The 12,805-nt window shown below is 49.9% G+C and overlaps 1 long non-coding RNA gene across 1 annotated transcript; it reads left to right on the plus strand.

The window, feature by feature from the left end:
• Nucleotides 1-704: 704 nt before the first annotated feature.
• On the plus strand, nt 705-1,587 carry LOC142790190 (uncharacterized). The gene is made up of 2 exons (XR_012889396.1): nt 705-1,145; nt 1,293-1,587. It is a non-coding gene; the product is annotated as an uncharacterized LOC142790190 (long non-coding RNA).
• Nucleotides 1,588-12,805: the final 11,218 nt, after the last annotated feature.

Raw genomic sequence — 12,805 nt, forward strand, 5'->3', positions numbered from 1 at the left:
CTTGGGCCTAGATTCACAAAGTTGTCCATGCGCAGGCCTTCATAACAGCGTTTCTTGACTTGCCTTTACCCTGTTTTCTGCAGATGTTTCGTGGGTTTAAAAGTGCCACAGCATGTTGACCTCCCCCACTCTGAAATATTCGCGTTCAAAGTTCCGCAAGAGTGGGCTTAACTTTCTTGTGCACCTCTTTGCTAGTCCAAGATACTGAAGTGTTATGCTCTTACTAGAGGTGGCAGTGTTTCTAATGTTTGTATTTCCATCACATTGACCAAGTATGCGATCTTGGCTTGACTGGTAGCACATCCTCAACAAATAAATGTCTTTGTGGCACATGTAGAAGGCAGTACAAAATAAATAGGCAGACATTCACACCGGGAGCTAACTTCTAATAATGCTTTTTTTTTTGGAAACCATGATGTGCTTATTCCAATTTGTCTAACAAGCAGTAACCTGTTTGGCTGTGAACCAACAAGACGTTGAACTAATAAAAGCTTCACATCTTGTTGCTCTCAAATATATATGTATTGGCAAGCTATCTGTGACACCGTCAAACAAAGAATTAGAATATCTGTGCATGCCTTAAGATATATTGCTTCGTTTACATATCTCGTGGCTGTGACTCGTCAACCGAGTGAACAAATGCACCCTAGTTTTCTAAATTTAAAGCATTTTTTGAAGGTAGCGCGGTCTACATTTATTTGTCTATAGTTTTGTCCAGCCGTTTGCGTCAGGTACAAAGAAATATACTAGATTATCATGTAGCCTCTGCAAATGGTTGCTTTCAAGCAGGCTTTGCATGCTTGGCTTGTGCCTGCAGGTATTGCACAATTCAAGACGCAGCAGCGTATGATAGAACAGTAGAATCGAGAGCAACTATGTGCACGAGCTAAATAAGTATTTTAACATGAGCGGACAGTACGTGTTATTTGCCACACACATGACCTCATTTAGAATGCCCATTGGTGACTGGGCTCATAGAAATGTAACTCAGCTGTGTATAGGAAACAAGTTAACTGAACCTAAGGGTATCTTTAACTGCTACAAATATGCCTTGTATAGGTGCTGCACATTTTCTTCCAGAATATTGCTGTCCGAGACATCATGTGAAGAGCGTCTACCACATCAGCATTTATATGGCTTGCCAAGTAACGTTTGGCCGAACCTTCCTTTTTTTCACATTTCGTTTTGCAGTAGACATTCTAGAATGTAAGCGCTGCTTCAGTGTGTGTGACTCATTGTTATGAATTGATTCTGGCATGTTTAACCTCACACTTCTATTTTTTTTCTTGCAGCAATGAGATGCTTCACATATGCCTGCGGTGACGTTCTGCTGCGCTAGCCTGATGGAAACACCAGCTGCGAAACTTGAGTTCTTCAGAATCGGAGAAGTTGCCCTTCTCTCACCAATGATGACACAGACTGCCCTATGCTAAAAATTCAACATTGTTTTTCCACGGATGACGCAGAAAACCTTTGATATATTATGGTGTTTGTTTAGTGCTGGCTGTGGTGTGGCGAAGTCTACTTTTACGTGTGGTCACACGTCGCCTCATAAAAAGAACAATAAAGCATTTATTTTCCTTTCAATATTGTCCACTTTTTGTGTTAGAAGCACCCAAGCAGTGCTCTTCCAAGGAGCTCTCGCCATGTGTTAAGCGTGTGACAAGCATACTCGAGATAAATACTCATTTCCCCAAGGAGTAATTGGAAGCATGTGCAGTTGGTTTTCAGAGAGTAACTGCAAACACGTGGGAGGAACGGTAAAGAGTAACTGTTGCTCTTAGAAGAGCAACTGGTGGGAGTAAGGGTTGGTCGGCAGGGAGCAACTGGTGGGAGTAACTGTTGGTCTGCAGGGAGGAACTGGAGGGAGTAACTGCTCATCTCCCGAAGGAGGAACTGAAAGGAGAGCAACGGTTCCTCCCTCTGCAGTTACTCCTTTTAGGAGAGTAATGGGAGTGGCAATGCAATTGCTCCCTGAAAGGAGCAACCCCTATACCGCTGTTGCTCCGTTTTGGCTTAGAGTGTAGCTTTGAAGATATGTTCTGATGGTGTTGAGAGTGGAGCAAGACTGTCTCTGTGGCGCAATTGGCTAGCGCGATCGGCTGTTAACCGAAAGGTTGGAGGTTCGAGCCCACCCGGTGGTGGTGCGGCGCTTTTTTTTCTTTGCGCTGATAGCTTTGAAGATATGTTCTGATACTGGTGAGAGTGGAGCAAGACTGTCTCCATTGCGCAATTGGCTAGCGCGATCGGCTGATAACCGAAAGGTTGGAGTTTCGAGCCCACCCGGTGGTGGTGCGGCGCTTTTTCTTCTTTGGGCTCATAGCTCTGAAGAAATGTTCTGACGGTGGTGAGAGTGGGGCAGGACTTTCTCCGTGGCGCAATTGGCTAGCGCGATCAACTTTTAACCGAAAGGTTGGAGGTTCGAGCCCACCGGGTGGTGGTGCGGCGCTTTTTTTTCTTTGGGGCGATAGCTCTGAAGAAATGGTTTGACGGTGGTGAGAGTGAAGCACGACTGTCTCTGTGGCGCAATTGGCTAGCGCGATCGGCTGTTAACCGAAAGGTTGTAGGTTCGAGCCCACGCGGTGATGGTGTGCCGCTTTTTTTTCTTTGTGCTGATAGCTTTGAAGATATGTTCTGATGGTGGTGAGAGTGGAGCAGGGCTGTCTCCGTGGCGCAATTGGCTAGCGCGATTACCGGTTGACCGAAAGGTTGGAGGTTCGAGCCCACCCGGTGGTGGTGCGGTGCTTTTTTTCTTTGCGCTAATAGCTTTGAAGATATGTTCTGATGGTGTTGAGATTGGAGCAAGGCTGTCTCCGTGGCGCAATGGGCTAGAGCGATCAGCTGTTAACCGAAAGGTTGGAGTTTCGAGCCCTCCCAGGAGTGGTGTGTTGCTTTTTTCTTTGTGGTAATAGCTTTGAAGATATGTTCTGACGGTGGTGAGAGTGGAGCAGGACTGTCTCCATGGCGCAATTGGCTAGTGCGATCGGCTGTTAACCGAAAGGTTGGAGTTTCGAGCCCACCCGGTGGTGGTGCGGCGCTTTTTTCTCTTTGTGCTGATAGCTTTGAAGATATGTTCTGATGGTGGTGAGAGTGGAGCAGGACTGTCTCTGTGGCGCAATTGGCTAACGCGATTGGCTGTTAACCGAAAGGTTGGAGGTTCGAGCCCACCCGGTGGTGGTGCGGCGCTTTTTTTTCTTTGCGCTTGTAGCTTTGAAGATATGTTCTGATGGTGTTGAGAGTGGAGCAAGACTGTCTCCGTGGCGCAATTGGCTAGCGCGATCGGCTGTTAACCGAAAGGTTGGAGGTTCGAGCCCATCCGGTGGTGGTGCGGCGCTTTTTTTTCTTTGCGCTGATAGCTTTGAAGATATGTTCTGATGGTGGTGAGAGTGGAGCAAGACTGTCCCCGTGGCGCATTGGGTTAGCGCGATCGGCTGTTAACCGAAAGGTTGGAGGTTCGAGCCCACCCGGTGGTGGCGCGGCGCTTTTTTTCTTTGCGCTAATAGCTTTGAAGATATGTTCTGATGGTGGTGAGAGTGGAGCAGGACTGTCTCCGTGGCGCAATTGGCTTGCGCGATCGGCTGTTAACCAAAAGGTTGGAGGTTGGAGCCCTCCCAGGAGTGGTGTGTTGCTTTTTTCTTTGTGGTAATAGCTTTAAAGATATGTTCTGATGGTGGTGAGAGTGGAGCAGGACTGTCTCCATGGCGCAATTGGCTAGCGCGATCGGCTGTTAACCGAAAGGTTGGAGTTTCGAGCCTACCCGGTGGTGGTGCGGCGCTTTTTTTTCTTTGTGCTGATAGCTTTGAAGATATGTTCTGATGGTGGTGAGAGTGGAGCAGGACTGTCTTTGTGGCGCAATTGGCTAGCGCGATTGGCTGTTAAACGAAAGGTTGGAGGTTCGAGCCCACCCGGTGGTGGTCCGGTGCTTTTTTTTCTTTGGGCTGATAGCTTTGAAGATATGTTCTGATGGTGGTGAGAGTAGAGCAGGACTGTCTCCCTGGCGCAATTGGCTAGCGCGATCGGCTGTTAACCGAAAGGTTGGAGGTTCGAGCACACCCGGTGGTGGTGCGGCGCTTTTTTTTCTTTGCGCTGATAGCTTTGAAGATATGTTCTGATGGTGGTGAGAGTGGAGCAGGACTGTCTCCGTGGCGCAATTGGCTAGCGCGATTACCGGTTGACCGAAAGGTTGGAGGTTCGAGCCCACCCGGTGGTGGTGCGGTGCTTTTTTTCTTTGCGCTAATAGCTTTGAAGATATGTTCTGATGGTGTTGAGATTGGAGCAAGGCTGTCTCCGTGGCGCAATGGGCTAGAGCGATCAGCTGTTAACCGAAAGGTTGGAGTTTCGAGCCCTCCCAGGAGTGGTGTGTTGCTTTTTTCTTTGTGGTAATAGCTTTGAAGATATGTTCTGACGGTGGTGAGAGTGGAGCAGGACTGTCTCCATGGCGCAATTGGCTAGTGCGATCGGCTGTTAACCGAAAGGTTGGAGTTTCGAGCCCACCCGGTGGTGGTGCGGCGCTTTTTTCTCTTTGTGCTGATAGCTTTGAAGATATGTTCTGATGGTGGTGAGAGTGGAGCAGGACTGTCTCTGTGGCGCAATTGGCTAACGCGATTGGCTGTTAACCGAAAGGTTGGAGGTTCGAGCCCACCCGGTGGTGGTGTGGCGCTTTTTTTTCTTTGCGCTTGTAGCTTTGAAGATATGTTCTGATGGTGTTGAGAGTGGAGCAAGACTGTCTCCGTGGCGCAATTGGCTAGCGCGATCGGCTGTTAACCGAAAGGTTGGAGGTTCGAGCCCACCCGGTGGTGGTGCGGCGCTTTTTTTTCTTTGCGCTGATAGCTTTGAAGATATGTTCTGATGGTGGTGAGAGTGGAGCAAGACTGTCCCCGTGGCGCATTGGGTTAGCGCGATCGGCTGTTAACCGAAAGGTTGGAGGTTCGAGCCCACCCGGTGGTGGCGCGGCGCTTTTTTTCTTTGCGCTAATAGCTTTGAAGATATGTTCTGATGGTGGTGAGAGTGGAGCAGGACTGTCTCCGTGGCGCAATTGGCTTGCGCGATCGGCTGTTAACCAAAAGGTTGGAGGTTCGAGCCCTCCCAGGAGTGGTGTGTTGCTTTTTTCTTTGTGGTAATAGCTTTAAAGATATGTTCTGATGGTGGTGAGAGTGGAGCAGGACTGTCTCCATGGCGCAATTGGCTAGCGCGATCGGCTGTTAACCGAAAGGTTGGAGTTTCGAGCCTACCCGGTGGTGGTGCGGCGCTTTTTTTTCTTTGTGCTGATAGCTTTGAAGATATGTTCTGATGGTGGTGAGAGTGGAGCAGGACTGTCTTTGTGGCGCAATTGGCTAGCGCGATTGGCTGTTAAACGAAAGGTTGGAGGTTCGAGCCCACCCGGTGGTGGTCCGGTGCTTTTTTTTCTTTGGGCTGATAGCTTTGAAGATATGTTCTGATGGTGGTGAGAGTAGAGCAGGACTGTCTCCCTGGCGCAATTGGCTAGCGCGATCGGCTGTTAACCGAAAGGTTGGAGGTTCGAGCACACCCGGTGGTGGTGCGGCGCTTTTTTTTCTTTGCGCTGATAGCTTTGAAGATATGTTCTGATGGTGGTGAGGGTGGCGCAAGACTGTCCCCGTGGCGCAATTGGCTAGCGCGATCGGCTGTTAACCGAAAGGTTGGAGGTTCGAGCGCACCCGGTGGTGGTGCGGCGCTTTTTTTTTCTTTGCGCTTGTAGCTTTGAAGATATGTTCTGATGGTGTTGAGAGTGGAGCAAGACTGTCTCTGTTGCGCAATTGGCTAGCGCGATCGGCTGTTAACCGAAAGGTTAGAGGTTCGAGCCCACCTGGTGGTGGTGCGGCGCTTTTTTTTCTTTGCACTGATAGCTTTGAAGATATGTTCTGATAGTGGTGAGAGTGGAGCAAGACTGTCCCCGTGGCGCAATGGGTTAGCGCGATCGGCTTTTAACCAAAAAGTTGGAGGTTCGAGCCCTCCCGGGTGGGGTGTGTTGCTTATTTCTTTGCGATGATAGCTTTGAAGATATTTTCTGATGTTGGTGAGAGTGGAGCACGATTGTCTCCGTGGCGCAATTGGCTAGCGCGATCGGCCGTTAACCAAAAGGTTGGAGGTTCGAGCCCACCCGGTGGTGGTGCGGCGCTTTTTTTTTCTTTGGGCTGATAGCTTGAAAGATATGTTCTAATGGTGGTGAGAGTGGAGCAGGACTGTCTCCGTGGAGCAATTGGCCAGCGCGATCGGCTGTTAACCGAAAAGTTGGAGGTTCGAGCCCTCCCGGGAGTGGTGTGTTGCTTTTTTCTTTGTGCTGATACCTTTGAAGATATGTTCTGATGGTGGTAAGAGCGGAGCACGACTGCCTCCATGGCGCAATTGGCTAGTGCGATCGGCTGTTAACCGAAAGGTTGAAGGTTCGAGCCCACCCGGTGGTGGTGCGGCGCTTTTTTTTCTTTGGGCTGATAGCTTTGATGATATGTTCTGATGGTGGTGAGAGTGGAGCAAGACTGTCCCCGTGGCGCAATGGGCAAGCGCGATCGGCTGTTAACCAAAAGGTTGGAATTTCGAGCCCACCCGGTGGTGGTGCTGCGCTTTTTTTTGCGCTGATAGTTTGAAGATATGTTCTGATGGTGGTGAGAGTGGAGCAAGGCTGTCTCTGTGGCGCAATGGGCTAGCGCGATCGGCTGTTAACCGAAAGGTTGGAATTTCGAGCCCTCCCGGGAGTGGTGTGTTGCTTTTTTCTTTGCGGTAATAGCTTTGAAGATATGTTCTGATGGTGGTGAGAGTGCAGCAGGACTGTCTTCGTGGCGCAATTGGCTAGCGCGATCGGCTGTTAACCGAAAGGTTGGAGGTTCGAGCCAACCCGGTGGTGTTGCGGCGCTTTTTTTTCTTTGTGGTAATAGCTTTGAAGATATGTTCTGATGGTGGTGAGAGTGGAGCAGGACTGTCTCCATGGCGCAATTGGCTAGCGCGATCGGCTGTTAACCGAAAGGTTGGAGTTTCGAGCCCACCCGGTGGTGGTGCGGCGCTTTTTTATCTTTGTGCTGATAGCTTTAAGATATGTTCTGATGGTGGTGAGAGTGGAGCAGGACTGTCTCCGTGGCGCAATTGGCTAACGCGATTGGCTGTTAACCGAAAGGTTGGAGGTTCCAGCCCACCCGGTGGTGGTGCGGTGCTTTTTTTCTTTGGGCTGATAGCTTTGAAGATATGTTCTGATGGTGGTGAGAGTGGAGCAAGGCTGTCTCCGTGGCGCAATGGGCTAGCGCGATCGGCTGTTAACCGAAAGGTTGGAATTTCGAGCCCGCCCGGTGGTGGTGCGGCGCTTTTTTTCTTTGCACTTGTAGCTTTGAAGATATGTTCTGATGGTGTTGAGAGTGGAGCAAGACTGTCTCTGTGGCGCAACTGGCTAGCGCGATCGGCTGTTAACCGAAAGGTTGGAGGTTCGAGCCCACCCGGTGGTGGTGCGGCGCTTTTTTTCTTTGCGCTGATAGCTTTGAAGATATGTTCTGATAGTGGTGAGAGTGGAGCAAGACTGTCCCCGTGGCGCAATGGGTTAGCGCGATCGGCTGTTAACCGAAAGGTTGGAGGTTCGAGCCCACCCGGTGGTGGCGCTGCGCTTTTTTTTCTTTGCGCTGATAGCTTTGAAGATATGTTCTGATGGTGGTGAGAGTGGAGCAGGACTGTCTCCGTGGCGCAATCGGCTAGCGCGATCGGCTGTTAACTGAAAGGTTGGAGGTTCGAGCCCACCCGGTGGGGTTGCGGCGCTTTTTTTTATTTGGGGTGATAGCTCTGAAGAAATGTTTTGACGGTGGTGAGTGTGGAGCAGGACTGTCTCCGTGGCGCAATTGGCTTGCGCGATCGGCTGTTAACCGAAAGGTTGGAGGTTCGAGCCCACCCGATGATGGTGTGGCGCTTTTTTTTCTTTGTGCTGATAGCTTTGAAGATATGTTCTGATGGTGGTGAGAGTGAAGCAGGACTGTCTCCGTGGCGCAATTGGCTAGCGCGATTGGCTGTTAACCGAAAGGTTGGAAGTTCGAGCCCACCCGGTGGTGGTGCGGTGCTTTTTTTCTTTAGGCTGATAGCTTTGAAGATATGTTCTGATGGTGGTGAGAGTGCAGCAGGACTGTCTCAATGGCGCAATTGGCTTGCGCAATCGGCTGTTAACCGAAAGGTTGGAGGTTCGAGCCCACCCGGTGGTGGTGCGGCGCTTTTTTTTCTTTGCGCTGATAGCTTTGAAGATATGTTCTGATAGTGGTGAGAGTGGAGCAAGACTGTCCCCGTGGCGCAATGGGTTAGCGCGATCGGCTGTTAACCGAAAGGTTGGAGGTTCGAGCCCACCCATAGGTGGCGCGGCGCTTTTTTTCTTTGCGCTAATAGCTTTGAAGATATGTTCTGATGGTGGTGAGAGTGGAGCAGGACTGTCTCCCTGGCGCACTTGGCTAGCGCGATCGGCTGTTAACCGAAAGGTTGGAGGTTCGAGCACACCCGGTGGTGTTGCGGCGCTTTTTTTTCTTTGCGCTGATAGCTTTGAAGATATGTTCTGATGGTGGTGAGGGTGGAGCAAGACTGTCCCCGTGGCGCAATTGGCTAGCGCGATCGGCTGTTAACCGAAAGGTTGGAGGATCGAGCCCACCCGGTGGTGGTGCAGCGCTTTTTTTTCTTTGCGCTTGTAGCTTTGAAGATATGTTCTGATGGTGTTGAGAGTGGAGCAAGACTGTCTCTGTGGCGCAATTGGCTAGCGCGATCGGCTGTTAACCGAAAGGTTGGAGGTTCGAGCCCACCCGGTGGTGGTGCGGCGCTTTTTTTTCTTTGCGCTGATAGCTTTGAAGATATGTTCTGATACTGGTGAGAGTGGAGCAAGACTGTCTCCATTGCGCAATTGGCTAGCGCGATCGGCTGATAACCGAAAGGTTGGAGTTTCGAGCCCACCCGGTGGTGGTGCGGCGCTTTTTCTTCTTTGGGCTCAGAGCTCTGAAGAAATGTTCTGACGGTGGTGAGAGTGGGGCAGGACTTTCTCCGTGGCGCAATTGGCTAGCGCGATCAACTTTTAACCGAAAGGTTGGAGGTTCGAGCCCAACGGGTGGTGGTGCGGCGCGTTTTTTTCTTTGGGGCGATAGCTCTGAAGAAATGGTCTGACGGTGGTGAGAGTGAAGCACGACTGTCTCTGTGGCGCAATTGGCTAGCGCGATCGGCTGTTAACCGAAAGGTTGTAGGTTCGAGCCCACCCGGTGGTGGTGCGGCGCTTTTTTTTCTTTGCGCTGATAGCTTTGAAGATATGTTCTGATAGTGGTTAGAGTGGAGCAAGACTGTCCCCGTGGCGCAATGGGTTAGCGCGATCGGCTGTTAACCAAAAAGTTGGAGGTTCGAGCCCTCCCGGGTGGGGTGTGTTGCTTTTTTCTTTGCGATGATAGTTTTGAAGATATTTTCTGATGGTGGTGAGCGTGGAGCACGATTGTCTCCGTGGCGCAATTGGCTAGCGCGATCGGCCGTTAACCAAAAGGTTGGAGGTTCGAGCCCACCCGGTGGTGGTGTGGCGCTTTTTTTTTCTTTGGGCTGATAGCTTGAAAGATATGTTCTAATGGTGGTGAGAGTGGAGCAGGACTGTCTCCGTGGAGCAATTGGCCAGCGCGATCGGCTGTTAACCGAAAAGTTTGAGGTTCGAGCCCTCCCGGGAGTGGTGTGTTGCTTTTTTCTTTGTGCTGATAGCTTTGAAGATATGTTCTGATGGAGGTAAGAGTGGAGCACGACTGCCTCCGTGGCGCAGTTGGCTAGTGCGATCGGCTGTTAACCGAAAGGTTGAAGGTTCGAGCCCACCCGGTGGTGGTGCGGCGCTTTTTTTTCTTTGGGCTGATAGCTTTGATGATATGTTCTGATGGTGGTGAGAGTGGAGCAAGACTGTCCCCGTGGCGCAATGGGCAAGCGCGATCGGCTGTTAACCAAAAGGTTGGAATTTCGAGCCCACCCGGTAGTGGTGCGGGGCTTTTTTTTGCGCTGATAGTTTGAAGATATGTTCTGATGGTGGTGAGAGTGGAGCAAGACTGTCTCCGTGGCGCAATGGGCTAGCGCGATCGGCTGTTAACCGAAAGGTTGGAATTTCGAGCCCTCCCGGGAGTGGTGTGTTGCTTTTTTCTTTGCGGTAATAGCTTTGAAGATATGTTCTGATGGTGGTGAGAGTGCAGCAGGACTGTCTTCTTGGCGCAATTGGCTAGCGCGATCAGCTGTTAACCGAAAGTTTGGAGGTTCGAGCCCACCCGGTGGTGTTGCGGCGCTTTTTTTTCTTTGTGGTAATAGCTTTGATGATATGTTCTGATGGTGTTGAGAGTGGAGCAGGACTGTCTCCATGGCGCAATTGGCTAGCGCGATCGGCTGTTAACCGAAAGGTTGGAGTTTCGAGCCCACCCGGTGGTGGTGCGGCGCTTTTTTCTCTTTGTGCTGATAGCTTTGAAGATATGTTCTGATGGTGGTGAGAGTGGAGCAGGACTGTCTCCGTGGCGCAATTGGCTAACGCGATTGGCTGTTAACCGAAAGGTTGGAGGTTTCAGCCCACCCGGTGGTGGTGGGGTGCTTTTTTTCTTTGGGCTGATAGCTTTGAAGATATGTTCTGATGGTGGTGAGAGTGGAGCAAGACTGTCCCCGTGGCGCAATTGGCTAGCGCGATCGGCTGTTAACCGAAAGGTTGGAGGTTCGAGCCCACCCGTAGGTGGCGCGGCGCTTTTTTTCTTTGCGCTAATACACTCTAAGCCAAAAATGGCCAAAATGGGAGCAACGGCTGTTTTTACTCCTTCAGACCGACTGTTACTCTCAGAAAAGACCAAGCGGAACAAGATGGCCGACTTGTTCGAGAATGGGGGAGCAACTGTATTCATCTTAAGTTTGTAAGGGAGCAACGGAAGGAGGAACCGCTGTAAATGCTCTCGTCACGCAACGGTTACTCCCCGGCAGGACACCGCACACAAATATGCATGCCGCCCACATTGATATTTATGGGCCAGATTATTGTTTGTTCTGTGTGCCAAACTTCACCAAGCCAAAACAGTGATTTATTTTAGCATCCGTAGATAATAAGATAGCAGCGCTGGCTGAACACAGAAGGCCTGAGAATACAGTACGGCAAATACCTAACACACGCAGCAGCAGAATGGAGAGTTGGCACGTCAAAGCGGACCGAATGCCGAAACACGTGCAAAACAACGATAAAAAAAAGCCTAGACACGCCGTTCGTCCGCGAAGTAAGGGCGTCAAAGTCGATCAAGCACCGAAACACGTGCATAAAGAGCCCCCCCCCCCCCCCCCGCCCAGATATATCGGAGAAGAAAAAAAAAAAAAGCGGACCCAGACGCGCTTCTCATCAGCCATACACTTAGTAGCACGCTTCACCGTGTAGTTTGAGGGCAGAATGACAAATCTGCGCCATCTGCGCCCGCACGACAAAAGTGGCGCTGGTGTAGCAAACGATGTAAGTTACAAAGTAATTTTTATTCAGTGTTTATGTTGACTAGCACTAAATAAAAATTACACTAAACTTTTTATATTTATTTATGAGTTTTAGTGTACCTCAGTTTTTTTTTATAATTGTATTAGGAGAACACACTGAAATTATTGCGCTGACGCCTGTGCTGCCACTCCTGGACGTTTTTTTTTTTCGGCGCAACTAGGTCCCCGTTCGCACTAACTCATTTTCATATGGTCTGTGGTTGGCGAGCACATGGACGGGCTAGCTTGTGAGCTATGTTTTGATCGTGTGTGTGTGCCGCAGATTTGCGTTTCTGCTTATTCGTGATGAAGGTTAGTGTATATTTATCTTTATGGAGCGCGAAGTAGTTGTGGATTTTGCTGCTGGGTGGAACAAACACATCGTAAACACGTCTTCAGCTATCTGCAAGCCTGTTCGCTCGTCGGACAAAGGACCGAGCATGCATCAGCGTGCAGGTGAGTGGCATTTCCAGCAACATTTAATGCTCTTACAATACATTGTTGAGTGGTTGCGCTATTGAAAAGGAAATGATTTGCTCTTATTCACCGTATCCATTGCTAGCCGTATCGGACTAAATTACCTCTATTACCGCCTGCATACCCTCTTGCTTCCCCTGTCACCACTGCAGTGCCAGTGTACTTTTGCAGTTAAAAGTTCATTTCCGCAACACTACCTCGCTTGAAAAAACATTGGGGCGGGGTTGTAGCTGCATTCATACTGGCACTTTTCTACCATTGGCTTTATGTAATGTTAACGGCTGAGTGTTGGGGCCTTGGGCCGCATTTTTTAGAGATGTAAAGTGTATGTAAATCAGTAAGTGAACAAATCATTGTCGCATCACTTCACTGGCATAGCCAGGCGGTTGCGCACAGAATTTTTTTAGGCCGGGCGTAGGGAGCCCAAATTGACGACCATATTCGCTTGCCCGGCCTATTCAGATAAGCGGACCCCCCCTCCCTCCCCGCACGCCTAAAAAAAAAAATCTGCCCACATCACTGCGTCACTTGCTTCACCTCTGCGCTGAACGTACTATTTTATAAGCGCACCATCAAGCGAGCAGTTTACATATTGACAGAACAATTGGAGGAGGAATGACCCAAATCTTTCAGATTTCTTTAGTGATGTAAAACCTTAGCAAAACTGAATATTGTAAAAGACAATCATAAATGCTGTATGTTCTCGTTAGCGCTGTCATTATTCTGCGTCATGAAATCTTTATGCGCTGTGAAAACTTGGCATGCCGTTGAAGTCACATATCGACGTTAATACCAATCGACGAAAATTTCGACAACCTCAATAACGCCGTTTGGGATTTGCCGCATGCACATAATTCGGCTGATTCCC

This window comes from Rhipicephalus microplus, unplaced genomic scaffold (assembly GCF_043290135.1).
Source record: "Rhipicephalus microplus isolate Deutch F79 unplaced genomic scaffold, USDA_Rmic scaffold_80, whole genome shotgun sequence".
Classification (NCBI taxonomy): domain Eukaryota; kingdom Metazoa; phylum Arthropoda; class Arachnida; order Ixodida; family Ixodidae; genus Rhipicephalus; species Rhipicephalus microplus.